The sequence below is a fragment of the Papio anubis genome, chromosome 5 (assembly GCF_008728515.1).
Source record: "Papio anubis isolate 15944 chromosome 5, Panubis1.0, whole genome shotgun sequence".
Classification (NCBI taxonomy): Eukaryota; Metazoa; Chordata; class Mammalia; order Primates; family Cercopithecidae; genus Papio; species Papio anubis.
This window is the reverse complement of record NC_044980.1, coordinates 131,292,333-131,320,244: the sequence shown is the minus strand read 5'-3', so window position 1 is coordinate 131,320,244 and position 27,912 is coordinate 131,292,333. Positions and strand designations below refer to the sequence as shown.

General features: G+C 47.6%; 1 protein-coding gene and 1 long non-coding RNA gene across 2 annotated transcripts in view; both read right to left on the bottom strand.

The window, feature by feature from the left end:
* The window catches only part of CTNNA1 (catenin alpha 1), a 315,972-nt gene extending 309,378 nt beyond the window's left edge, over positions 1 to 6,594 (bottom strand). Inside the window, exon 1 of the mRNA XM_021940205.2 lies at positions 6,477 to 6,594. The gene's annotated coding sequence lies outside the window, so the exon portion shown is untranslated. The remainder of the gene's footprint in view (positions 1 to 6,476) is intronic.
* A 3,881-nt stretch (positions 6,595 to 10,475) lies between these two features.
* Positions 10,476 to 27,912, bottom strand: part of LOC110743620 — a 66,409-nt gene continuing 48,972 nt past the window's right edge. The window contains exons 4-5 of the long non-coding RNA XR_004184003.1: positions 13,572 to 13,633; positions 10,476 to 12,352 (exon numbers count right to left, since the gene is read on the bottom strand). This is a non-coding gene — a long non-coding RNA (uncharacterized LOC110743620). The remainder of the gene's footprint in view (positions 12,353 to 13,571; positions 13,634 to 27,912) is intronic.

Genomic DNA, 27,912 nt, shown 5'->3' with positions numbered 1-27,912 from the left:
ATATTCCCATTGCAATGTCCATTCCAAAATAAAGACCTTTTCTTTTAGAAAGCCTCTCTGATCGTTATTTAGGTTTATAGTTCCTTCTCACATAGGGTATAAAAAGTGGTCTGAGACAACTCCACTCCCTGACCAAAACACCAGTGCAGATTTCATAGCCTTTAATGCCTGAGGCAGTGCTGAGGCTGGGCAAGGAAAATTCAAGTGTCCTTTCATCCACAAAGTCACTAACACAAACCCATTCACCCTCGCCTTGAAGCTACTAATGCCAAGAGCACCAACAGAAGCCTTAGTGCTCAGGAAAGAGAAAGAGGGCCTGGGTCGAGGGCATCAAATTCAGGTTTTTGTTGAAACTGAAGTTGTAGCTGGAGAGTAGTCTGGGTGTGTTGATCCCTCCTAAGCCCTCGCCAAATATAGAATGTGGGAAACCATATGATCTTACCCATGAAACTGTCCTTGCCTATGGTCTTTTTCTGCTTGTTCCTAATTGCTATTGTAATTTTAATGAGTCCCCCTTCATCAATTCCACATTCCATATCTTTCAGCTATTATACTAAAAAAGTAGGGTAGGCAGGAAGTTGAGGCTGCAGTGAGCCATGATCATGCTACTGCACTCCAGCCTGGGTGACAGTGCAAGACCCCATCTCTAAAAAGAAAAAAGAAAAAAAAGTGGAATGGGATGTGCTCGTTGACGCATAACTTTTATGTAACTTGGGCATGCCCAGATTCCTCTGACCCAGGCTCCACCTGCCTTCTGACAGATTAGCTCTGAAGGAGTTCAGAAAATGCCACCCCAAAATATGCTGCTTTGGGCCTCAAACTGAGGACACTTGGGAAATAGCAAATACAGGGAGACGCTTTCTCTGAACTTCCCTCATCTGCCTAAGGACAGATTTTCCAAGAGGAACTCCATTGTCATGAGTCCCCTCCCCAGAAATTTCATCAACCAGGGAAGATTAACCAGGAGAGGAAACTAGAGGCCCACTTCATACCCAGACCGTCTCATGATGTCACCTGTTCTTCTGAGGGCCCATTCATCTTTCCCCAAAATCATTTACAATCCCCTAAGTTGCCTATATCTCCCCTCATACCTCCCCCCGCATGAACAGAGCATGTAAACATCTACATCTCACTGGGTTTGGAGGTACTCATTTTTCTTTCATGCAATGCCCCTGTGCACATAATATATTTGTATAATTTTCCTCCTGTTAATCTGTTGTCAGTGTACTTCATAAACTCAATAGTTGAATCTCAAAGGGTAGAGGGAAAGTTTTCCCTCCCTTACAGCTCATTCCAGCAATTTCTAACTGGAAAATCAGGGATACATGTGCCCATCTAACTCCAGACACACTTGCAGGATCACAGAATTTTAACCTTCTCTGGAGCCCTACAGCAAGCTGGAGGTTATCATCCCCCAAGGGCAGGGGAGGAGTTGGGAAAACCAAGGGACAAAGTGCCCAGAGGTTAGGGAAGACCAAGTGGGAGAATGAAAACAAAGACTGCCCTACATTCAGCGGGGAAAATAACCAAAGGGGCCCGGTGAGGTGGCTTAACACCTGTAATCCCAGCACTTTGGAAAGCTGAGGTAGGAGCATCGCTTGAGCCCAGGAGTTAGAGACCAGGCCTGAGCAACATAGCAAGACCTCATTTTTACAAATAATAAAAAAGAATTAGCTGAGTGTGGTGACACGCGCCTGTCATCCCAGCTACTCAGGAGGCTGAGGCAGAATCACCTGAGCCAGGAGGCTGCAGTGAGTCATGTTCATGCCACTGCACTCCAGCCTGGGTGACAAAGCGAGACTCTGTCTCAAAAAAGAAAAGAAAAGAAAATGACCAAAGGAAGCAGGAAAGAGCCAGAGAAGGAAGATGACAAGAAAAGAGGAGGGAGTGTGTAGAGGTGAACGGTCACATGGGTGAAAACAGTGAAGAGGGAAAAGGGCATGAGGAGGGGGCCAATCCGATTAGAAGACACGTTAATTTCCTCAAGAGTCAGAGCAGTCTCATATCTGTTTGTTTTTCTCGAATCCCCTATTTAACCCCCGAAAAATGTTCAATACATACTTCATTGATTCCAGCTTGATTGATTGATTGATTGAGTTTGAGATGGAGTCTCACTCTGTCACCCAGGATGGAGTGCAGTGGCTCGATCTCAGTTCACTGCAACCTCTACTTCCTGGGTTCAAGCAATTCTCCTGCCTCAACCTCCCAGGTAGCTGGGATTACAGGTATGCGCCACCACACCCAGCAAACTTTTGTATTTTTAGTAGAGACAGGGTTTCACCATGTTGGCCAGGCTGGTCTTGAACTCCTGTCCTTGGGTAATCCGCCTGCCTCGGCCTCCCAAAGTGCTGGGATTACAGGCATGACCCATCAGATCTGGTCTCCAGCATTATTTATGAACCATGCTTCCAACAGGAGACTCCAACTCTCTGGTTCATCAGAATCCTGTGCCTGAGACTTCTGACATTCATGGTACCATCTAAATTCTCATTCTATCCCAGGTTCTCAATGTTGCCTTTGAAAGGCAGGACTTTAGGTTGTATAGACCTTGAGTCAGCAAGGTCTACCTCAGGGGAAAACTGCTCCCTGTGCTAGGTCTGTACACCTAAAAGAAGGCTACAGACCTTGGTTAACCCATCAAATTGTGATTTTGCCCATATCTGCCAGCTGTTAGTAAATAAGTTCCTTTGTCTGGATGCAGAAAAGATCCAAAATATCCATATTGAAGATACCTGGTTTCTGGTGCACACTCTGCCTGTCTCCCCTTGCTGGGAGTAAGTCTTCATAAATAACTGTTGTTTTTTTTTGTTTGTTTGTTTGTTTTGAGAAAGGATCTCACTCTGTTGCCCCAGCTGGAGTGCAGTAGCACAATTACAGCTCACTGCAGCCTCCATCTCCGGGGCTCAAGCAATTCTTCCACCTCAGTTTCCCAAGAAGCTGAGACTACAGGTGCATGCCAACACACCTGGCTAATTTTTTATTTTCTAAAAAATTATTTATTTTCTAAAAAATATAGAGGAGGTCTATCTATATTTAAATATGAATATAAAAATATAAAAAATATATAAATATAAATATAAAAAATATTTTAAAATATAGAGGAGGTCTCTCTATATTTCTCTATGTTGCCCAGGCTGGTCTTGAACTCCTGAGCTCAAGTGATCCTCCCACCTTGGCCTCCCAAAGTGCTGGGATACAGGGCAGAGAACTTCTAATGCATTTCAGCACAGCGGCTGCTTTCCCAGGCTAGGTCGCTGAGCCAGCCTCCGTCTCTATCCTCCTCAGCCAGCTATTGCTGGAACAGCCTGTACCCGCTGCTCTCTGCCCTGGCTGCCTCTAAGAGAGTGCTTTAAGGCTGGGTTGCTTCAAGCACTCTCTGCCCTCAATGCTAGCTTCTCAGTGGCTTGGCAAAGGTGCTTCCAACTCTTTTCTTTCTCCCTAGGGTCATCTTGGTAGGAATACCAGCATCTTAATTTCCTCTTTTATAAATCCTTACCTGATTTCCCTTCAGTTTTGCAGTTAAATCTACTGGTAATTGTGAAATAGCTCATGTAAAAAAAAAAAAAAAATCCTCAGAGCCTAGAAGCCTGGTCCTCAACTTCCAGCCCTCTTTTCTCATGACCAAAATATCCTAGAGCCTTCAAGTGTTCAGTACAGGCCCTGTTGGAACCTCTTTGAGCTCCACTGTTTATCTCTAGAAAAGCACTGAATATAGCAAGAGGCTAGAGGCATGCTGACATCTGCTCATCAGCAGAGCAGAAATGATGGTTTTAATTTCCTTTCTCAATTAATTCATTCCCAGGCTGTTCCCTCCCCACCTTCATAAGCTGGTTCTTATTTCAAAAAGTCAAAGTAATAAAGCTGCTCTCCATTACTCATCCAGTTGCTTCCTCCAGCTGCACATACCCCACATGCTCTTCCTCAACCTCTCCTCATCACCTTCTTTTTCCTCCCTTCTACCTCTCCCTCACCCCTTCTAGAGGGAGTGCAGGAACATTGCTCTTCCTCCAAGTCCTACACTCTTCCTACAACCTTCTGAGCTTATTCTCGCTGGGTTGGTTTTCACGGTGCTGAATACATACCTCTTGATATGCTTTGCATTGATTGATTTCCTCATGCCAATGTTCCAGGCATACTTCTCTCAGAGATGACCCTAAGAAAAAATCTGCTGCCCCAGAGAAACTGAAAAATCCCAAAAGATTGAATGCCTAACAGAGCTGGATTTATTCCCTCATTCCAACAACAGGAATTAAAATCTCAGAGCTGGACTGACCCATAATGCCCAGGCACTGGCCCTAACAGTGGGTCTGGACCAGGAGCCAGGATTTTTGTGGGGACAGCCCTCTGTAGGCACCTGGAGGCACCTGCATGCTGCATGTTTGGACATGTTTGGGCAGTGAAATATAAAGAAATGGGCCGGGTGCGGTGGCTCACGCCTGTAATCCCAGCATTTTGGGAGGCCAAGGCGGGCGGATCATTTGAGGTGAGGGGTTTTAGACAGCCTGGTCAACATGGTGAAACCCGGTCTTTACCAAAAATACAAAAAAATTAGCTGAGCATGATGGCGTGCACCTGTAATCTCAGCTACATGGGAGGCTGAGGCTTGAGAATTGCTTGAACCCAGGAAGCAGAGGTTGCATGACCTGAGATCATGCCAGTGCATTCCAGCCTGGGTGACAGAGTGAGAGTCTGATTGAAAAAAGAAAGAAGGAAGGAAGGAAGGAAGGAAGGAAGGAAGGAAGGAAGGAAGGAAGGAAGGAAGGAAGGAAGGAAGGAAGGAAGGAAGGAAAGGGAAAGAAAGAAAAGGAAATGCAACTGAGTGTATAAGGTAAGGCATGGGGCTCTGGACTCAAATCTCAGATTTAAGTTCTGCCCTGACATTTATTACCTACCTGACCCTGGTTAAGTTACTTCTCTACCCCTTAATTGTAAAATAACAGTACTTCCTTGGCTGGCAGGACCAAATGAGAGCATGTATGTAAAGCATTTAATGCAATGTCTGGTGCATGAAGAGCATTCATTAATTGTAAGAAGTTATAATCATAAGTGAATAGACATCACTAAGCCAGAGAAGCTGTTAAAACTCATTGTAGGCCTCTAAATTTAAAAAAAAAAAAATACAGCCTTGCTATTTTTTAAAAGTATTGCCTCTAAGAGTTGCTTTAATAAATTGCTAGAAAGGAGTGATTTATAAGTACCATATTGTTGGAATGCAAACAGATACTTCAAAGAGGTAAAAGTAACTTGTTTTCTTGAGGGGGATAAATATTCCCCTTGGGATCTTGTTTACAAACTCAAATATCTTCTAAGCAAATGATGCTAAGAGAAACTCTAGCCCTTACTTAGGGGAAATGATCACAAAAACTGTATTCTGAGCTTTGAGTAAATGAGGTTTCTACCCTGCAGAAAAGGAGCCATTGCCCAAATGAAATACCCTGATTTCAAAAGCATGAGGAAAAATTGTCAATCTTGAGGTTTTCCATTGTATACATGTTTATTCTAATGCTGCGCAATATTGGGTACTGGCCAATCTACTGCACAAAACAGTTTTCAGGTATTCATGTGTAGACTATCTAAGGGCAGCTATCTAACCAATCTTGTATATGATGCTTTTTGTTCTGTCTACTTATATCTTTACTGTTTCCCAACACACACACATGCACACTCACCCAATTCACATCCACACTCACACAGACACACATATTAACACACATTTACTCACAGGCATGCATAAACTAACACACTAACACACACGTTCCCTCACTTTTTTTTCTCTTCTACACACACATACACACACATACACACACAACCCCACTTTGCCCAGAGCAAGCAGAGCCCAGAACTCTGTCTTCTGGTGGCTACGGAAAGATCCCATGACCGCTCTGAAAAGCATCTCTTTGTTCCCTTTCTCCCCTCACTGCAATATTTCCTTTTCCTGAATATCACGCAGCAAGGGGCAGGGAGGGGGAAAGGAAGGAAAGGAAACCGTGGTCTCCCCCCAGCCCAGCAGTGCAGGCTGTGCGAAGCAGAAGGCTCCTGCTGCTGGGTGCTGGCATCTCTCCTGCCATTTTTTCTGAAACTTTGGGGTGTTTTTCTCTTCGCAGCACCCACGCTCCCCTCCCTTTCTGCCAAATCTCCTTGTTGTGACACAGCGAGCGGCTGGTGGGTGGGGGGAGGGGAATCAGCTAGGTGGCCTCCCGGCTGAGTTACAGCTCCCCCTCCAGGAGCAGGGAAGGCAGAAATGAGACCACAGACAAATCCTAGAAGCCCCCCTAGTGCTGATCCCCCTACATACCCAGAGCGTCTGTGCACCCCCCGACACCCACCCATACACAGACACACACACACACACCCCAGATGAGCGTGGCAGGCACAGCCACACAGTCAGTAACACTCAGGCGGGAAACCCCATGTCACATTGCCATGGGTCTGCCCAGAAGCAATCCATGCCCCACGCCCCTCCTTTGATCTCTCACCCCTTTGCTGGGCCACAGAATGTTGCTGAGTGCTGGGCCTTGGGTGCGTGGACTCCGATACCACCGGCACTTCAAGCACAGGGACCACCAGCGGCAGCGCCAGCGGCTGCCCAACCCCCTCCTCCCAGGGCTCCAGCAGTACACCCTGAAAAACACAGACACAGTCCTGGTTGGGGGCGGGGCAGAGGAAGTGTGGGGTACATCTCATGGGCTGTGGCCTCGCTCCCCTCTGGTTCAGCTGATGGCCAGCAGTCCCTGGGCTTGTCTGAGGGAGAGACATCACTACAAGAGGAAAGGAGAAAGGATTCAATGACCTCTCAGAGCTCTCTCAAAACTCCGGGAGAACCAGTCAGTGAGAGCCAAGTGACAGGTCTGAATACCGGAGGACCCGGCGTTGCCAAGCTAGGTCCTGGGTCAGGAAAGTCAAAGGACATTCCCTACTGTGCGGGGATAAAACAGGAGACTCTGTGGGCTCAGCTGCAAGTACCCAAAGATGGGCCCCATCATTTTCCTTGCTGGCCACTGGAGGGCCAATACCCTGCCCTCCTCCCTCCCCAAGACCTTCTTTTTATCAGGCTGTTTCTCTAGCCCCTCTGCTTTAGGCACATTATTTTATTTTAATTTACATAACTCCACTGGGTGTTACTGTAGAAAAAATTAAAAAAAAAAAAAAAACCAGGCCAGGTGCGGTGGCTCAAGCCTGTAATCCCAGCACTTTGGGAGGCCGAAACGGGCGGATCACGAGATCAGGAGATCGAGACCATCCTGGCTGACACGGTGAAACCCCGTCTCTACTAAAAAATACAAAAAACTAGCCGGGCGAGGTGGCGGGCGCCTGTAGTCCCAGCTACTCGGGAGGCTGAGGCAGGAGAATGGCGTGAACCCGGGAGGCGGGGCTTGCAGTGAGCTGAGATCCGGCCACTGCACTCCAGCCTGGGCGCAGAGTGAGACTCCGTCTCAAAAAAAAAAAAAACCAAACACAACTTGTGGTTCAGGGATTTTACATGATTTGATCAAGATTACAGCCAAGTGCGCGGTGTGGCATGTGCCTGGAGTCCCAGCTATTTGGGAGACTGAGGCAGGAGGATCACTTGAGTCCAGGTCAGGAGTTGGAGTGCAGTCTTCATCCTGGGTAATATAGCAAGACCTCATCTCTCAAAAGAGAGAGAGAGAGATGCAGAGAGAGAGAGAGAGACAGAGACAGAGAGAGAGAGGGAGAGAGTGAGCTAGAGAGAGAGAGAGAATACACAACTAGCAAGTGAGGGAGCCAGGGTTCGCCCCCATACCTGGGTAACTTCGTAACCTTGGCCCTTCCCACTGCTTCTCAGGAGCTCGCCACTGGAACCTTCCCAGCTTCCTCTGAGTGAGTTGGAGAGGGAGTCTGGTGTTGAAGAGAGTGTTGGGGGAGGTAGAAGAGGCATCTGCCTACTGACTTTCTTCCAAGGGAACAAAAGTAGCACAGCCTGGGAACCCTCTGCGCCGTCTTCCAAGCCTTGGGAGGCAGTGCCCAGTGGCTCGGGTGATTCCTCTAGAGCCATTTCTCCTTCAGGACCCCACACTTTCTTGGCCAGTGTGCTACATGGCTGCAAAGATCCCAGCCCTGGACAGGCAAAGAATGTGTTGATTCAGAAACAGTTTTTAAATTAATAAGCACATGGTGATTCAGGCTGTTTGTTCAGGGCAATGTGCTGCCTAAATTGGAATGTGCCAAACTCCCTTCTCCCCCTTCCCCTCACCTTCTCCCCCTTCCCCTCACCTTCTCCCCCTCTCCAGGTCCTGGCTGTTCCCCATGTCATTCTGGTAGTCAGAATTCCAGTTCCTCCATACCCTCAGGTGGGGCAACTGTTAGTCTGCAAAGCCTAACTTGCCAACTGAGCAGCTTCCCTGGGCTCTGAGGTCTCTCGTGTGTGTGTGTGTGTGTGTGTGTGTGTGTGTGTGTGTGTGTGTAAGATGCTTTTTCTTCTTAAATTGAAAAGTGATTAATCCATCGGTTCTCCTCTCTTCTGGAACATGTCCTAGGAGGACAGGTACTACTCAGTTTCATATCTGCTGTCAGGAAGTAGGCATAAGCAGCTCCTCCTTGAGGCAAGACCTACAGGTTGGACTGTCTTGAGGATGATCAAACTAGAAATTATTCTTCCTAGAGGGGCTGCCATCAGAAGTTTATCTCATCTTATCTCCCTTCAAATAGAGCTGCTCTTCTCTTCAGCCCAGACAAACATAATACATTCAAATACTCATTCGACAAGTATTTATTGAGTCTTTATGAGCCAGAAATGGTTCCAGGTGTAGGCATATGGTGGTAACGAGACAGAGAGGCACCCTACTCTCACGGGGTTTCATTCTAGTATGTGGGGGTGGGGAGAGGCAGATAAGAAATGAGGAAACCAATAATCAGTGCCAGGATATATATCAAATAAGATATGATAGAGCAGGGATCAGATCAGCAAGCTATAGCCATGGGCCGAATCTGCCTACTACCTGTTTTGTAAACAAAATTTATAAAGTAAATAAAGAGGCTAACACAGTGGTTCATTCCTGTAATCACAACATTTGGGGAGGATTACTTGAGGCCAGGAGTTTGAGACCATCCTGGGTAACACAGCAAGATCCCCATTCCTGCAAAATAAATATTTTTTAAAATACCCGGGCAAACTTGGTGGGCACACATCTGTGGTCCTAGCTACTTGGAAGGCTGAGGCCAGAGGATCATGAAGGTGCAGTGAACTATGATCGCACCACTGCACTCCAGCCTGGGGAAAAGAGTGAGACCCTGTCTCTAAAAAAGAAAGAGAAAAAAAGAAGGAAGGAAGGAAGAAAGGGGAAGGAAGGTTGAATGCTCAGCAAGGGCCTACTTTATTTTCTCTTTTATTTTTTTATTAATTTTTGAATAGATAATATATTTAATGAATCTACATTTAAAAAAAAATAGAAAAAGATATGCAGATAAGTCTATTTTCCTGCCCTGTTTCCTAGCTATCCACTCTCCTTCCCCATAAGCAACAAAATGTTAATTTCTTGTGCCTCCTTCCAGAGAAATGTATTCATACAAAAGCAAGTACATGTGTACAGTCTATGTTTTTGCCCCCAAGGAAGCTATTTTAAATTGGAAGATCGGGAAAGATTTGTGATTTAGGATAAAATTTGAATAAGAAGGTGCCAGCCAGGCAAAGATCTCAGAGCAGCAGCTTCCAGGCTGTGGGAACAACTAGTACAAAGGCTCTAAACTAGACCTGACATGGCAGGCCCTGAGATGAGAAAGGAGGCTTATGTGTTTGGGACATGCTGGGCCAGAGGGCAGTGATTTGACATAAATTGGAAGAAATTAGAAAGCAGGAAGATTCTGCTCTTAAAGGCTCTATAGGCCAGGCATGGTGGTTCATGCCTCTAATCCTACCACTTTGGGAGGCTGACGCAGGCGGATCACGAGGTCAGGAGTTTGAGACCAGCCTGGCCAACATGGTGAAACCCTGTCTCTACTGAAAATACAAAAATGAGCCAGGCGTGGTGGCACATGCCTATAATCCCAGCTACCCGGGAAGCTGAGGCATGAGAATTGCTTGAACCCGGGAGGCGGAGGTTGCAGTGAGCTGAGATGGCACCACTGCACTCCAGCCAAGGAGACAAAGTAAGACTCCATCTTAAATAAATAAATAAGGCTCAGCCGGGTACGTTGGCTCATGCCTGTAATCCCAGCACTTTGGGAGGCCAAGGTAGGTGGATCACCTGAGGTCAGGAGTTTGAGACCAGCCTGGCCAACATGGTGAAACCCTGTCTCTACTAAAAATACAAAAATTATCTGGGTGTGGTGGCACACGCCTGTAGTCCCAGTTACTTAGGAGGTTGAGGCAGGAGAATCGCTGGAACCTAGGAGGTGGAGGCTGCAGTGATCCGAGATCGTGCCACTGCACTCCAGCCTGGGAGACAGAGTGAGATTCTGTCTCAAAAAAAAAAAAAAAGAGAAAAGAAAAAGAGCTAATATAAATAAAGAGAACAGCAATTAGCACAGTAACCACTCAACAACTTTCTCCCCCTCCTCCTCCTCATTACTTGGTTTACAAAACACTTTCTCATCAATTATCTCATTTGATATTTGCAATAACCCTGTGATTGGGCATGGCAGGTGTTACTGTTTCCATTTCACAGGTAAAAACATTGAGGCTCAAGATGATTAAATACATCGTCCAAGTCACAAAGCAGAAACAAACCCAGGTGTTCTGACTCCACATAGCGCAAGCTTCTCTCGTTATGGGGAGAGCAGAGGGCAATGTAAGCAGGCAGAAAAACAGGAACAAGAGAAAGAAGCAGGCAGCTTTGGTAAACCCAATTGCATGTCATTTGCACCAGGCATGCTCTCTCAAGAGAAGCCTGCAACCTCTGCCTTCTAGGTAGTCTCCATATTCCCAGATCACAAGTCCTAGCTCAGGAAAAGGAGCAACTTACTGATGGACAGCCTCAACAGAGCAGGAAAATTGTGAACAAGAGAAATTCACCACCTCTATAATCTCATTAACACTGCAGACCTACACGCGCATGCACCAGACCTGCAGGTTGTCAGCGGTTAGTTACTAAGCCTGAGGCCTGAAATAAATTAGGCTGCATCTCAGAAAAACAAGGTTATGTTACTCACATTAAGTATTCGTGTGGATTAAAATGCCATCTACTGTTTTGTGGGTCACCTTTCTTTTCTCAGGGCCCTGCTGAGTGGCTAGAAGGGCTATCTTCCACACGTGCCACTCAGACTCTGTCCTGTCGCTTCCCAAAGGGGACTGGCCGAATTGAGCTACCTACCCCTTGTCTATCAGAGGCAGGCTATGAGGCCCCCAAGTAGGGGCTTCAGTGTCTGCCTTTGGAATGAAGTTGCCTTCTGGGGTTGCCCCTGGCAACCAAACTGCTTGAATGTCTGTATCTCTTAGAGGAGACTTGGGAGCTGGGGAGGAGGAGGAATCGGTCCCTGAACAACAGGATGCAGGGAGCATGTCAGGCATTGTCCTCCTTTCCACCTTTCAGCCCCTAGACCCCACCTCCTGATGAGAACAAGTGTTGTCCCCTCACCTGGCTTCTGCAGGTCAGCAGAATTAGCCTGAGATTCTCCCTGAGGACAGGGAGGTTGGGGAGAACCTGCCTGCTTAGCCTACTGCAAAGATCCAGGTACCCAACACATCCTTGGCCAGTTCCTGGCACACGATATGCCTTCAAACACCTTACACCATTTTGTCCTTTAAGCTTCAACATCCCCTTCTCCAGGAAGCCTACTCTGACTTGGCTTTTGGCCCCAGGCAGAGATAGTGTCCCTGCCTGTGAAACCCTGAGTGTCACTCTATCATAATACACATCACTCCATTGTAGATGTATCTGTTTTTATTAGCTCCTCGAGGTTAAGGAGTGTGTATTATTCTAGCCCAGGACCTGGCACATAGGCACAAAATAAATGCTTATTGAATGGGTGACTGAGTGAGAACACAAGACTGTGACAGGAGAGCATTTCCCAAACCAGCAGTCCTTTGTCCATTGCAGATTAGTAGGAATGTCGCAAAAAATAAAAAGGATTTCTCTGCTTAGATAATGTTGGGAAAGAAATTCCCTCCCTTCCTGAGGCAGGAAGATCTTCAAGCACTGGCCGGAGGAAACAGAATGTGTAGAGCACAGAGGGGCCTGAAATTATTCAGCTCCAACCACAGCATAGGGTGTGCAGAGGGAACAAGGAACCAAGACAGTCCTGAAAGCTGAATTAATACATTTGGGACAGGCAAGTGGCAAGCTCCAAGCCTCATATTAGGAAGACAGATCTGGCCAGGTACGTAGGGTGGACTGGAGGGAAGAATCAGCTGGCAGGGACACTTGTCAGGAAACTGTTGTGACAGTGCAGACTTGATCTGTAAAGGGTGTAGACAAGAGCAGTGACAGAGGGAAATGAAAGCAAGAAATAAACCACCCAACTCTATTGGATGGCTTCTTCATCAGCCCGGGGATGGCAGCTGCTGCCTGACCCTGGTTAACTGCCAGCCTGTGGTTGCCATCTGAGCTGACTGGCCACCAAACACTTGGTGCCCTGCAGAAATCCTAGCTGCCATTACCCCTGGTGCTGAGTGGTGTGGGGTGGAGGGTAAGTCTAGGAGAGCATTTCCCAAACCAGCAGTCCTGTAGTCCATTGTAGATTAGTAGGCATGTTGCAAAAAATAAAAATGAGTTCTCTGCTTAGATAATGTTGGGAAAGAAACTCCAGAGTTGACAAAGGGAGAAAGTTTCTCTACTGGAACATGTCAAGGAGCCATGTACCCCTTCCCTCAGTGTTTATCAACCTGAAATGGCAATGGAGCCCTTTTCATACCAGCCCCATTCACAGCTCCTAAGAGAGCACTCACTTCCTTAGAGGTACAGCTTCACTCACAGTCCTACCTCAGAAGCAGTACAGAAGCTGCTTACAAGCTCTGGCTCTCAAGTCAGTGGGTCTGGATTCAAATCCTAGCTCTACCACTTGATGGTTATCTAGCCTCTCAGTTTGCTTGTCTACACGATGGGGAAAATATTAGAAGCTACTGCAGTAGGGTTGTTTAGAGGATTATATTAGCGAGATATGCGCCTAGCACTGTACCTGGCGCATAGGAGTCCCTCAAAATTTTTGAGCTACTGTTTTTATCCTATGCAACCACATGCCCTATAATGAGAGTTCAAGATCTGAACCAGGGCAACCTGGTGAGGGGAGGGTGTCAAATTCTCTCTCTGGAGATTTAGAAGTGGAACGCAGGGCCAAAAGGTTGGCAGTGGGAATGAAGGCGGACAAGATGTATAAAAAGAGGAGCCAGAATCTGAGATCGAGGCCTGAAGAGTCACAGCCAGCACCTCATCACGAGTCTGCCCCTCACTCTCTCCCCATGCTCGCAACCCCATTTTCTGGCTGCCCCTGTTTGCCCTCCCTGTATTGGAGCAGCATCAGGCCCTCGGATGTTTCCAGCCAGTGGCCTCCACCAGGTGCTTATTGACTCTTACTGTGTGAATGAGAAGCTCATGTCATGTCCTCATGACTACAAGGAACACCCCTTCCCCTATCTTTTACTCCCCCTTCCTCTCTTCTTGTCCTCACTGCACACGCACCTTTCCAGATGCTTCCCTTGAACCTGATAGCTGTCACACCTTCCCAAGAGTGGCCTTTGGATCTGGAAGACAGAATGAATAAAGGAAATCATTCCTTCCATCAATACAGCATTTTGCAAAGTGATTTTATATGATTATGATAACACTGTGAGGAAAGTATTATTATTTCCATTTTAGAGATGAATAACTAAAACTTACAGAACTTAGCAATATCTCAAGGTCACACAGCTACACAGGGTAGAATCAGGACCTGAACCCTGCACTTTTCACCTCTAAGCCAGGGTCATGTCCACTGTACCCTCCACCCTGGCCTCCCTGCCAACCCAGGACTCAGGGTCAGGCCACTATGGCTGCAAATCACAGCCTTTTTTTTTTTTTTTTTTTTTTGAGACGGAGTCTCGCTGTGCTCCCAGGCTGGAGTGCAGTGGCGTGATCTCGGCTCACTGCAAGCTCCACCTCCCGGGTTCACGCCATTCTTCCGCCTCAGCCTCCCAAGTAGCTGAGACTACAGGCGCCCGCCACTACGCCCGGCTAGTTTTTTGTATTTTTAGTAGAGACGGGGTTTCACCATGTTAGCCAGGATAGTCTCGATCTCCTGACCTCGTGATCCACCCGCCTCGGCCTCCCAAAGTGCTGGGATTACAGGCTTGAGCCACCGCGCCCGGCAAATCACAGCCTTTATCTAAGAACTTGTCTCTGGGCAAGTCACATACAGTTCTGTGTGTTCATGGGTAGGCACCACCCCCAAATACCTAGCTTTGCCTCTGAAAGTGACTTTTAAGAAGAGGTGAGCTAGTCAGGGTATTCAGGGATGCCAGGAGCAAAGTCTTGGACCAGAGCTGCTCTGCCTGCTCGTGTCACACTGCTCTCCTCTGGGGGAAATCCCCAGAAGCTGTGATATGCTTGGGTTCAAGATTCTGCCCTAATGTGGTCTGACAGCAGCTAAAAGGCTGGAGTGGGAAGATCTAGGACTGAAAATCCCTCAGTGGAAACCTGGTTTCCTGTTACTACCCTTTGTGTTCTGTGTATTTGAGGGACTCAGGAAGACTCAGACACCATGATTATCTGGCAGGTTTTGAGTCTCATTCATTAGCCATGGGAAGAGGCACCTCCTCCTCCTCTCCATCCAGAGAGGGCCTGAATCTAAGCACGCCAGGCAGATGAGTCTGTGCTTTCCGTGTTCCCCCTTTACACCTGGCCCTCCTCTCCTCCTGCAATGGCCAGTATCTTGTCACTCACGACCCCGCTTCTGGATCCTGGGGCCCACCTCTTCCTTCCCTTCCCTCTCCTTATGTGCCAGCATCATCACAGAATCGCTCTGAGGGCAGCCCAGAGTCCCTCATGTTTTTATCTTGTGAATTCCAGAACTGACAATTTCTTCATTACAAAGAGGAAAGGGCTGACTCCTGTAATCCCTGGGAGACCAAGGTGGGAGGACTGCTTGAGGCCAGGAGTTTGAGACCAGCCTGGGCAACCCAGGAAGACCCCATTTTTACAAAAATTTAAAAATTAGCCACGTATGGTGGTGTGCACCTGTGGTTCCAGCTACTCAGGAGGCTGAGATGGGAGAATCACTTGAGTTCAGGAGTTTGAGGCTGCAGTAAGCCTTGATTGTGCCACTGTGCTTCATCCTAGGTGACAGAGATGCTGTCTCAAAACAAACAAAAAACAAAGGGGAAAAGATGTATTCCTTATCATCTTCCCTAGCCTGTGGGGCTGAGAAGGCAGGTGGTCTGAGCCCCCCTTCTACCCTATCCAAATTGCTGTCCTTCCCAGCTCCACCTCAGCTGCCAAAGTCTGCCATGGTGCACAGACAAAGGGAACCACAAAGCTCCCCCAGGAAACCAAAAATGCCAACACAACAGATTTATAACTGTGAATAGACTCCAAGAGATCATGGAGGAAAACTCCAAGCCTTTTTAGTTTCTACACACACACACACTCACTCACACACACACATACACCGACACACTCTTTCCTCCACCCCCAACAGCCCTCCCTTAAGAGAGATGTTAATGGAGTCGTCCATTAAATGCAGCAGCTGCCAGAGCATTCGGCTGACTGGGCAGAGGGCCTGAACCCATTTATTCCAAACTGCAGCCCCCATCACATATCTCAGGTTTTTATCTTTTCATTTCCACACTGTGCTCCGGCCAGGTCGCTGAATGCCAGCTCCCGGCCTGAGAACCCACACGCTTCCATGGAGTACACACTAATGCCTGCCTGCCTAACAGCCACAAAGGCCGTGCATGGAGGGATGGGAGGGAGGCCAGCGGGAAGGGTAAATCAGTACTCATATCCCAAAGCCCACTCATACTCAAGAAAATGTTGTTTAAAGAGCCCCACTGTGGAATCTTTATCTATGACAATTACCTATAACTGAAAATTTGTTACAATGTCACAACATCTAAAATCCATTCTCAGCCTGGCACGGTGGGTGGCTCACACTTGTAATCCCAGCACTTTGGGAGGCTGAGGCAGGAGGATTGCTTGAGCATAGGAGTTTAAGACCAGCCTGGGAAACACGGCAAGACCCCATCTCTATGAAAAATACAAAAATTAGGTGGTCCTGGTGGCACGTACCTGTAGTCCCAGCTACTCAGAAGGCTGAAGTGAGAGGATTGCTGGAGCCTGGGAGTCAGAGGCTACAGTGAGCCAAGATGGCACCACTGCACTTCAGCTTGGGTGACAGAGTGAGACTTTTTCTCAAAAAATAAAATAAAATTCACTCTCAAGAGGAAGACTGCCTGTTTCTGAAGACTCTGTCCCCAAGACCAGTGTCACCTGTCATTTCTAATGGGTCCCTGTCCTGTCCTCCATTGTGAACTATTATAAAGCCAAACACTTTACCAGCTGTTTAGAATGAAGGCAACAAAACAAGTTTTATATAGTGTGGGAAAATTCTAGAGTATCAGCTGTATACAATCTGGCAAATTGCAGGAACCTGGCTTGATGGAAGAGTGGGACTCTGACTTAGCACAACAGTCTGCCTTCAGTTCTTGGTTCTTCCTGCTTCTCTCAGCTTTCTCTTTGACCTTCTGACTCTTGGAGTAGCCATTCTACAAACATTATCTGAGTGCTGCTATGTGCAAGCTGCTGCTCCTGGCACAACCCTTGGGTTCATGGCAAGACTGCCTCCTCCTCATGGTTCTCCAATACCACCAGCTGGCTTTCTGGACCCTATGACTAGGAGCTGGACTGATTTGTTCCTCTCTTATACTGACCTTGCCTTTCCTCACACCTGAGTCTAGAAAGTACCTCTTATAATTGACTGCTGAACCCATCATTTATGTTCCCTTTTTTTTTTTTTTTTTTTTTGCGATGGAGTCTTGCTCTTGTCGCCCAGGCTGTCACAACAGCATTATCTCAGTTCACTGAAACCTCCGCCTCCTGTGTTCAAGTGATTCTTCTGCCTCAGCCTCCCGAGTAGCTGGGATCACAGGCACCCGCCACCATGCCTGGCTAATTTTTGTATTTTTAGTAGAGATGGGGTTTCACCATGTTGGCCAGGCTGGTCTTGAACTCTTGACCTCAAGTCATCCACCCAACTCTGCCTCCCAAAGTGCTTGGATTACAGGCGTGAGCCACCGCGCTTGGCCCATCATTTGTGTTTCTTTTTTTTTTTTTTGAGACGGAGTCTCGCTCTGTTGCCCAGGCTGGAGTGCAGTGGCCGGATCTCAGCTCACTGCAAGCTCTGCCTCCCGGGTTTACGCCATTCTCCTGCCTCAGCCTCCCGAGTAGCTGGGACTACAGGCACCCGCCACCTCGCCCGGCTAGTTTTTTTTTTGTATTTTTAGTAGAGACAGGGTTTCACCATGTTAGCCAGGATGGTCTCGATCTCCTGACCTTGTGATCCGCCCGTCTCGGCCTCCCAAAGTGCTTGGATTACAGGCGTGAGCCACCGCGCTTGGCCCATCATTTGTGTTTCTTAAGCAATTTCATTTGAATGAGCTAGATGTACTCTACAGTCAAAAAGGCAAAAAGACAATGCATGCTGTAATGGACACAAGTTCCTCCCCAAGTGTTGCTTCCTTAGGGGATCAGTCTCTTTAGTTATTCCAAAACCACATGGTCCTGGGAGTGGCAAGATCCTCCCCTCGACTTCAGGGGTAAGGACATGACCCAGGCCTAGCCCATCAGATTACTCCACGCCTCTAGGCACAGCAACTGATTCAGAGAAGGACACAGAACTCAAACCAGACCAATCACAGTGGTCTCCGGGCTTCTCCAGGAGCTATAGGAGAAATACATACTCTCTCTGTGGAATGGTGAGTTCTGAGGGTAGTGCTGGTTTGGAGCTACTGGTGGCCACCTGACTGTACTATGTGGAGAGTCTGTCTGACCCTGAAGCAAGGCAGCAACAAGCAAAGCCAAGGAACAGAGATAGTCTGTACCCCATGCACCATTTGTTTTCTCTGTGTGTGTGTCTGTGTGTGTGTGTGTGTGTGTGTGTGTGTGTTTGCTTCTTTGTTTATTTTCTTTTCTGAGACACAGTCTTGCTCTCTCACCCAGGCTGGAGTGCAGTGGCACAATCTCAGCTCACTGCAACCTCCGCCTCCCAGGATCAAGTAATTCTCCTGCCTCAGCCTCCTGAGTAGCTAGGATTACAGGTGTGCACCACCACACCTGCCTAATTTTTGTTTTTTGTTTTTTTGAGATGGAGTCTTGCTCTGTCACCCAGGCTGGAGTGCAGTGGACCGCTCTCGGCTCACTGCAAGCTCCGCCTCCTGGGTTCATGCCATTCTCCTGTCTCAGCCTCCTAAGTAACTGGGACTACAGGCGCCGGCCACCACACCCAGCTAATTTTTGTATTTTTAGTAGAGCAGGGTTTCACCGTGTTAGCCAGGATGGTCTCAATCTCCTGACCTTGTGATCTGCCCGCCTCGGCCTCCCAAAATGTTGGGATTACAGGCGTGAGCCACCACTCCCGGCATTTTTGTATTTTTAGTAGAGATGGGGTTTCACCATGTTGGCTAGACTGGTCTCAAACTCCTCACCTCATGATCCGCCTGCCTTGGCCTCCCAAAGTGCTGGGATTACAAATGTGAGCCACTGTGCCCAGCCTGTTTTTTAATAAGCTGGTGTTTTGAAATTTTTATTTATTTTTGTAGAAATGGGATCTCACTATGTTGCCCAGACTGCTTTTGAACTCCTGGTTTCAAGCGATCCTCCCACCTCAGTCTTCCAAAGTACTGGGATTACAGATGTAAGCCACGGCGCCCTGGCCATGATGCATCATTTGAAGTCATGGATCTAGTCTTCCCAAAGCCAGTCGACCATTTTGCTGGAGATGTTTGAAAGAAAACAGCTACCTTTTAGTTAGTTGTCCCTCTGGGACACAGTCCTTATACTACCTTCCTGTTTGTTTGTTTGTTTGTTTGAGACAGAGTCTCGCTCTGTCACTCAGGCTGGAGTGCAGTGGTACAACCACAGCTCACTGCAACCTCTGCCTCCTGAGTTCAAGTCATTCTCATCCTTCGACCTCCCAAGTAGCTGGGACCACAGGTGTACACCACCATGCCTGGCTAATTTTTTTGTATTTTTGGTAGAGACAGGGTTTCACCATGTTGGCCAGGCTGGTCTTGAACGCCTGAGCTCAAGTAATCCACCTGCCTTAGTTTCCCAAAGTGCTGGGATTACAGGCATGAGCCACCATTCCTGGCACTACCCCTATCTTATTCCCTCCCACAAAATATGTTGGGAGAAAAGTTATGGAAATGGATAAGAGTTATCCAAAATTTTCCTTTTCGCCTCTAAATCAAAGCACAAGATTCCAGATCTCTTGAGAATAAGAATCAGAAGCCACTCTGATTCTAGAAATAGTGAGTCAACTAAGTGCTTGCTGAAGAGGTCAGAGATATTTGAGGTGTATCCCTAAATATTTGGGAGCATCTTGATAAACATTTACTGTGCTCTCTGTCTCACATTTTCCCTGGGGATCACTATCAAAATAGATGGATCAAGGTACCACCCAGTGGCCTTGCCGAAGAGAGTTCTTCACCCCCTCGCCAACCCCCTTCCCATCCTCACCACTAGTGGGAAGGAGGTCTTCAACATAACAGTGCATTGAAGTTAAGCTCTAAGAGGTGACAGAAGCAATGAGGAATTGTCTTGGAGACGCTTTATTGGAAGAACATAAGGATCCACCTTCATCCTTCCAAAATAGAGCCAGACCTTGGCCAGGCACTGTGGCAATAATGCCAGCACTTTGGGAGGCCAAGGTGGGTAGATCACCTTAGGTCAGTAGTTCAAGACCAGCCTAGCCAACATGGAGAAACCTCATCTCTACTAAAAATGCAAAAATTAGCCAGGCGTGGTGGCACATGCCTGTAATCCCAGCTGCTCAGGAGGCTGAGGCAGGAGTAATCGCTTGAACCTGGGAGGCGGAGGTTTCTGTGAACCAAAATCACACCACTGCACTACAGCCTGGGCGACAGAGCAAGACACTATCTCAAAAAATTAAAATTAAAATTAAAAAATGGAGCCAGACCCAATCTCACAGGCCCTAATAATGAAGCCTAGACTCAGAGAAGCAAGCAGGGGGTAGAAAGCAAAGAGGAGGAAAATTAAAGGGAACAATTGCAAAAAGATTGAAAAAGAAAGCCCCAAGAACAAAATAGCATCGCGAAGAGGCCAAGAAGCTGAGTAAAACATAGCAGAGGGATGACAAGACCCGAGTACCTGGGGCCTTTCATCAGAGCAGCCGGTTCCCTGGGCAGGTGCTGGGCTTTTCCTTCCAGAGAGCTCCGGACCCTGCCCGGGGGAGTGTGGTGCTCAGGGCGCAGCTGGCTCCCAGGCATAGTACAGACCTACCCAGATGACTGTCTAGTCATGGCTCAAAGGTTCTTCCAGTCAATGTGCTTCCTTCACTGGTTAAACCCGTGGAACCTCAGCCTGTGGCTCTCTCCTAACAAGGCTTTTTACGCCCTTGCTAGCACAGCTGTCTGCCAGATGCCTATTGAAGGAGTCATCTATTGCTAGAAAAACACACTCCACTTCTTTCTCAGTGGGCCTTTACTCCTCTATGTTTTCTGAACATAGGGAGAGGGGCTGTTGTTCCCAATGCTCGCTGTCATTGGGCATTAATCATCACTATACTCACAGGGCTCTCTACAGTCATTTGGGTTGCTCAATACTCTGTCATTTGGGAGAGCAGCTGTATTAGGTCAGGTTCCCTAGAAGCAGAGCCTGAGACAGGATTCAAGGCACGTGATTTATTGAGATGTGACTTCAGAAGAAAGAGAATGAAGGAAGCAGGGAAGGGTAGGAGAGAAGGATATGGCTGGAACTTTGTATTTAGCCTCAGCCTGACTCCATGGGGGGAACTCAAGAGCATAAATAGCACCAAGGAACTGATCCTTTCTTGCAATGAAGGGGCTGGTCCTTGTACCCTCTTGGCTGAAACCTGAAGCGAATGGGTACAGGAGGGTACAAAGGGTCTCCTACACACTGGGAGCAATTTTCTGGAGGCGGGGAGATCTGTGAGCTATTGGAGTCCCAGATAGCAGCTGGGATACACTGAAAAGGTAAAGGGAATCTGAGCAGGGTACCAATGGCATCTAATACAGCTACATGTTAGTTGGCCTGGGCTGTTAAAACACAATACCATAGATTGGGTGACTTAAACAATAGACATTTATCTCTTACAGTTCAGGAGGCTAGAAGTCCAAGAAGGGGGCAGTAAGAGGGGGAGAGGGGGAGGCGGAGTAGAGAAACCAAGCCCTCTGGTGTCTCTTTCTATAAGGGCACTAATCCCATCCTGAGGGCCCCATCTTCATGACCTCACTTTAATCTGACTGCCTCCCCAAAGTCCCACCTCCAAATACCATCTGGGCAATAGGGCTTCAACATATGAATTTTGGGGGCACACAATTCAGTCCACAGCAGCTACCATTTTCCAAACAGGAAAAACAGACAAGCATTCCATGAGAGCCATTTCCCCACCAGTCATTTCTCTGCCACCTAAATTCCTCTGGGAACCCCATTGTTGACTGATACGGAAGAGTTAAGTTTAAACCCCAGCTAGCTGAACCAGGCCTAGGATCTCCCAACGGCTTCTCTTTCTTCTGCCTTAGCAGATGCTCTGCTTGATCTGGGAAAATCAGGCTGGGAATGTTTGCAAGCCTCAGTCCTTGGTAAGTATTCTGGAGGTGACAGCTGAGGCATGTGCGTGCACTCCTACCCAGCTCAGGCTTTGAAGCTCGGGAGCAGAGCCATTAACATTCTCTTCAGCCTACAGACAGTTCTCTTCAGCCCTTGTTAGTCTCATTTTCTTCCCTCCTGACTTTTTCATCAAGAGCAGCAGCTTTCTTGTTCCTAGAACCTTTTCTTCTCTTCAAAGAGCTCTGGTCCCCAGGGAGGCCTGTGGCCGAGAGACTTGCCAGACACCTCTGGATTCCCAAAGAGGAGACTATGCCACCTGCTTTGCAGCTAAGAACCCAAGCACCCCCACTCCCTTCACAGATGCCTTCAGGATTGAGCAAAGGACCAGCCAGAGGTGGGGGACCCACTTGCCCCCTGGTTTCCTGGGCATCTGCAGTGGTTAGGCCATGGGCTACAGAGACTATCCTGCTGGGTCCTCAGGTCCACTCCTACTTCTAAATTTGGGCTATTTAAATAGAGGAGGTCAGAGAGGATAGTTACAGAGAGTAGGAATCCATCCACTGCCCCACCTCCATTCTGAAGCCATGAGAGGAGGTGGAGAGGGCTCCTTTCACAGAAGGCCTCCTGTAGGCTGGAGAGGGGCAGAGAAGTGTTCTCAGTGGGAGCACCATTCACGCCTCTGTGATTTATTAAGAGCTACTATCTATCAAGCTGTGTGGGGGGGGAAAGTAATCTCGGGGAAGCTTAAATTCTACTAGCCCCAAAGCAAATTTCCTAAGCAGTCTACAGATGTTAGTAAAAGGGACTCCAGTGCTTGCAATTCAGAGGAGAGTAAGTCAAGCAGATGATAATTCACCATCATTGTCTAAATTTTCCTCTTAGGGCTGCCCTTTCTCCAAGAGCCACTGGTTGTATCCCTGTTCCCCTACGAGGTTTTGCAGGGGTGAGGGAATTGTGCCATGTTCCTCCACTACCCAGGACTTGGTTCTGTCATCTCTGCATCTTCCCTGCCCCATGCCCTACAGTTATCTCAGGCATCCGAGCACTCACTCCTTACAGTTGCTTCTGCAGTGATTCCAGAGAGATACATGAAAGCAATCTCCCCAGGAGCATATTTTACTGAACTCCTGTGCAGACAGGACAACAGTTATGGCAATGAGGTGCCATCATTTTTATTAATTTCCCTGTCCCCTCTGGCCCCAGAGCTGGGCCCAGCATCACGTTGCACGCCAGCCCAGGTAGGCCCAGCGGCACACAGAGGACTGTGACTCCATCTGCTGGCTTGACAGCAGCTCCAGATCAGAACCTTTGAATTCCTTGCAAGGCAGGCTCTGGCTCTGAACTAGAAGACCAAGAAGTCCTTTCATCATGATAAAGTAAAGATATTCAGCCATTTTGTCAAAGGCGATGACATCTACCCCTCCCACCTTAAACCCACAGACACAGATACAAATACACCAGGGAAACACTGAGCCAAGGATTATTGATCTCTCTGACATGAGGTGGGGAAGGCAGCCCAGCAGCCGCTGGCTGTGTTGTGCATAAGTATTGCTTTGGGGGCTATAATAGAGACCTTCATACAACAAGAGGACAGCTCCAAACCGAGGTGGGGGGATTAGAAAAACACTGATGAAATTAGCGTTTTCTTCTTTCCATCACACCCTTCACCTCTACTTACCTTCTTTATGGAAGAGGCTCCCTCTGTAGATTACTTAACTATTCCCAAGGGCCTGTGGTCCATGCAGAGTCATCTTTATCCTCAAGATTTCTGGCCGGGCGCAGTGGCTCAAGCCTGTAATCCTAGCACTTTGGGAGGCCGAGACGGGCGGATCACGAGGTCAGGAGATCGAGACCATCCTGGCTAACACGGTGAAACCCCGTCTCTACTAAAAAATACAAAAAAAAAACTAGCCAGGCGAGGTGGCGGGCGCCTGTAGTCCCAGCTACTCGGGAGGCTGAGGCAGGAGAATAGCGTAAACCCGGGAGGCGGAGCTTGCAGTGAGCTGAGATCCGGCCACTGCACTCCAGTCTGGGCGACAGAGCGAGACTCCGTCTCAAAAAAAAAAAAAAAAAAAGATTTCTTACTGCTCTTACTGAACAAGGAAAGGATGAGGGCCCACTTTAGAGATGAGAACAATTAAGCTTCCTTGAAAGAAGACAGGAGAATGGTAATATTACCTACCTATACTCAGAAAATAACCACTTGGTTCCCGAAGTCCCTTGTTTGATGACATTGTGTTATTTGGAAATTTCAGTAAGGCTCCAATATTCAGTATCCATGTCATATCAAAGTGAGGTGCCAGCAATGATGCAAATTTTCACAGGAAACAGTTGACAATCACTTATGGGACTCTCAAACTTTCACCCCTATCAAGGGGAAAAGAAGTTGTTGGATATGAAGAGAATGTTTCTGAAAAGGATTTATTTGGTGCAAAGTATTGGTGTGCTATGGGTACCCACTCCAAAAGAAAGAGGATACCTGTGTTTCACTACAAGCCTAATGAGAAGGGCTTTGAAGGGACTCCTTGGAGAGTTTGATATGTGTCTTCTCCTGCAGTTATCGGGGCAGAGTGGTCTAATTTCTGACTCCAGCCTGAAAAATGTAGAAGCCACCATATGTGCTAGCAGCTGCTTTGTGATGCTGGGATTTGTTCAGAGCTTGTGTGGGCAAAGAACCTGTTTCTCACAGACCCGAGGTGGGGCACATGTATAGGGGGATGCTTTAGAGAGCATTTTAGATCTTGACCAATAGGAATGTCAGAGGGCAAACAGGCCTGAGCAGAAGAGAAACTGGAAATGGACTGTTACATTATGAGGGGCCAGAGCGGGCAAAAGCAACTGACAGAGGGGAGTGCACTTGCCCAGGCCACTGGGAACTGCAGCAGCAGCAGTGTGTGTTTGTGTGTGTGTGTGTGTATGTGTGTGCAGATCTCCGAAGAGAAGAGAAGAGAAGAAGCACCACAAAAGTGCTTTAGGAGGAAGCAAGATTTAAACATTGGCCACCCTGGAAGGTGGGAGAGTGCAAAGCCAGCTTTGACATGAGACAAGCGCCATATTTTCTGTCACCTCTTACTTTCTTGTGCTCTAATTCTGGAAGGATCAGAAATTTCAGAAGAGAAAGACTACACCCTTTCTTTTCACTTGCAGCAGGCCCTAGATAGGAAGGACAAATAGCAAATAGCTTAAGCTTCAAAAACCAAAAAGAAACATCGATAATACCCAGCTGAACATTTTTTTTTTTTTTTTTTTGAGAAGGAGTCTTGCTCTGTCACCCAGGCTGGAGTGCAGCAGTGCCATCTCGGCTCACTGCAAGCTCTGCCTCCCGGGTTCATGCCATTCTCCTGCCTCAGCCTCCCGAGTAGCTGGGACTACAGGTGCCCGCCACCACACCCAGCTAATTTTTTGTATTTTTTTAGTAGAGTTCAGCTCCAGCTGAACATTTTAAGTGCCTAATTGAAATCATGTTGTACTGCATTCAGTGGCTATAAGGCTTCCTAACACCTCCAAGGGATCCTGAAAAGTATTTGTCCAGGAGCAGACTTAAGACCATCACTACAAAGCAGGTTTAAAGAAATAGTGGGGCCAGGCGCGGTGGCTCACGCCTGTAATCCCAACACTTTGGGAGGCCAAGGTGGGCGTATTGCTTGAGGTCAGGAGTTCGAGACCAGCCTGGCCAACACAGTGAAATCCCGTCTCTACTGAAAAAAAAAAAATTTAAAAAATTAGCCGGGCATGGTGACAGGCACCTGTAATCCCAGCTACTCAAGAGGCTGAGGCAGGAGAATCACTTGAACCCAAGAAGCGGAGATTGCAGTAAGCTGAGATCACGCCACTGCACTCCAGCCTGGGCGACAGAGCAAGACTCTGTCTTGAAAAACAAAAAAGAAAAGAAGAAACAGTGGGAGCTGAAAATAAAGTTTCTGTTATGATTATACCCCATCAGTCCTGCTTGTCATTGTTCCAGTTGCAGTTATAAAAGTTGTTCTTCAACCTTTATTTTAAAAATAATTAAGGCCGGGCGCGGTGGCTCAAGCCTGTAATCCCAGCACTTTGGGAGGCCGAGACGGGCGGATCACAAGGTCAGGAGATCGAGACCATCCTGGCTAACACGGTGAAACCCCGTCTCTACTAAAAAATACAAAAAACTAGCTGGGCGAGGTGGCGGGCGCCTGTAGTCCCAGCTACTCTGGAGGCTGAGGCAGGAGAATGGCGTGAACCCGGGAGGCGGAGCTTGCAGTGAGCTGAGATCCGGCCACTGCACTCCAGCCTGGGCGACAGAGCGAGACTCCGTCTCAAAAATAAAATAAAATAAAATAAAATAAAATAAAATAAAATAAAATAATTAAAACACCGAAGGTCTCATAAGAAGAGGAGCTGTTGTCAGAGCTAACAGTTCTCCTTGGCTTAACAATGCTTCAATGTCCTTGTGGAAAATGAAGCTTCGAGCTCAGCCCACTTCTCCTCTTTCTTCTTCATTTCCTGAAGGCTCTCTCTTCCCTCCTCCTGTTACTCTGCAGTATTTTTTTTTTTTTTGAGCCGGAGTCTCACTCTGTTGCCCAGGCCGGAGCACAGCAGCACGATCTTGGCTCACTGCAACCTCCGCCTCCCAGGTTCAAGGGATTCCCCTGCCTCAGCCTCCCCAGTGGCTGGGATTACAAGTGCGCGCCATCACATCCGGCTAATTTTTGTATTTTGAGTAGAGATGGGGTTTCACCATGTTGGCCAGGCTGATCTCGAACTCCTGACCTCAGATGATCTGCCTGCTTCGGCCTCTCAATACCTCCTCATTCTTTCCCTACAGTTGGGGGATGAGATACATACGCTCACACCCACATACAAAACACCATGCAAAGAAAATTCTATACCTGGATTCTAGCCCCTTAGAAATGTACAACTTAGGATAGTTAACATTAAACAGACAAGCATAAACATATAAACAATAGAAAAACAACATTAAACCAATACATGAATGAACAGCAGGGCAACTTCATGATTGAGATGGCAAGCAGGCAGCCAGTCGATGAATGTTTACTGAACAACTCCTAGGTGTCAGATGTTGGGCCAGGTTTTGGCAATAAAATTTGAACAAAACAGACACAGTCCCTGCACACATGGAGAATCAAAATACTAGAGAAGATAAATACTAAACAATTTTTTACTAAAAAGTAGCTTATAGGCTGGGCGCAGTGGCTTACCCCTGTAATCCCAGCACTTTGGAAGGCCGAGTTGGGCAGATCACCTGAGGTCAGCAGTTCGAGACCAATCTGCCCAACGTGGCAGAACAAAAATACAAAAATTAGCCGGGCGTGGTGGCAGGCGCCTGCAATCCCAGCTACTCAGGAGACTGAGGCAGGAGAATCACTTGAACCTGGAAAGCGGAGGCTGCAGTGAGCCAAGATCGCACCACTGCACTCCAGCCTGGGCGACAGAGTAAGACTCCATCTCAAAAAACAAAAAAAGGTATTATAGGTGTAGACAGTGCTGTGGAAGATAATATGCAGGACTGGTCTAGGCCTTAGGAGTCTAATCTATTCTGGGGGCTGGAGAAGCTTGCCTACACAAGTGACATTTATATTGGGACCTGAAGACTAAATAAGGTTAGACAAATGGCTGGTGGGGAGAAAGTGATCTAGGGACAAGTGAGGGCCTATGGAAGTGCAGAAGCAACACTTTCAAGGACCTGAAAGAAGGCCTGTGTTGCTGCAGTGAATCTATCAAGGAGGGGTTGCTGATATAAGGAGGTTGAAGGGACCAGCAGGAAGCTGGGAGCTTTTTTACTTTTTTAAGAGAAGGGATCTCACTATGTTGCCCAGGCTGGAGTGTGGTGGCTATTCACAGGCGCACCATCATTGCACACTACAGCCTCGAACTCCTGGGCTCAAGTGATCCTCTTCTCAGCACTACAGATGTGCACCACCACACCCAATTCTGGTTTTTTTTTTTTTGTTTTTTTTTTTTTTTTGAGATGGAGTTTCATTCTTGTCACCCAGGCTGGAGTGCAATGGCACCATCTTGGCTCACTGCAACCTCCGCCTCCCAGGTTCAAGCGATTCTCCTAACTCAGCCTCCCAAGTAGCTGAGATTACAGGCAAGTGCCACCACGCCCAGCTAATTTTTGTATTTTTAGTAGAGACAGGGTTTTACCACGTTGGCCAGGCTCGAATTTCTGACCTCAGGTGATCTGCCCTCCTCAGCCTCCTAAAGTGCTGGGATTACAGGCGTGAGCCACCACGCCCGG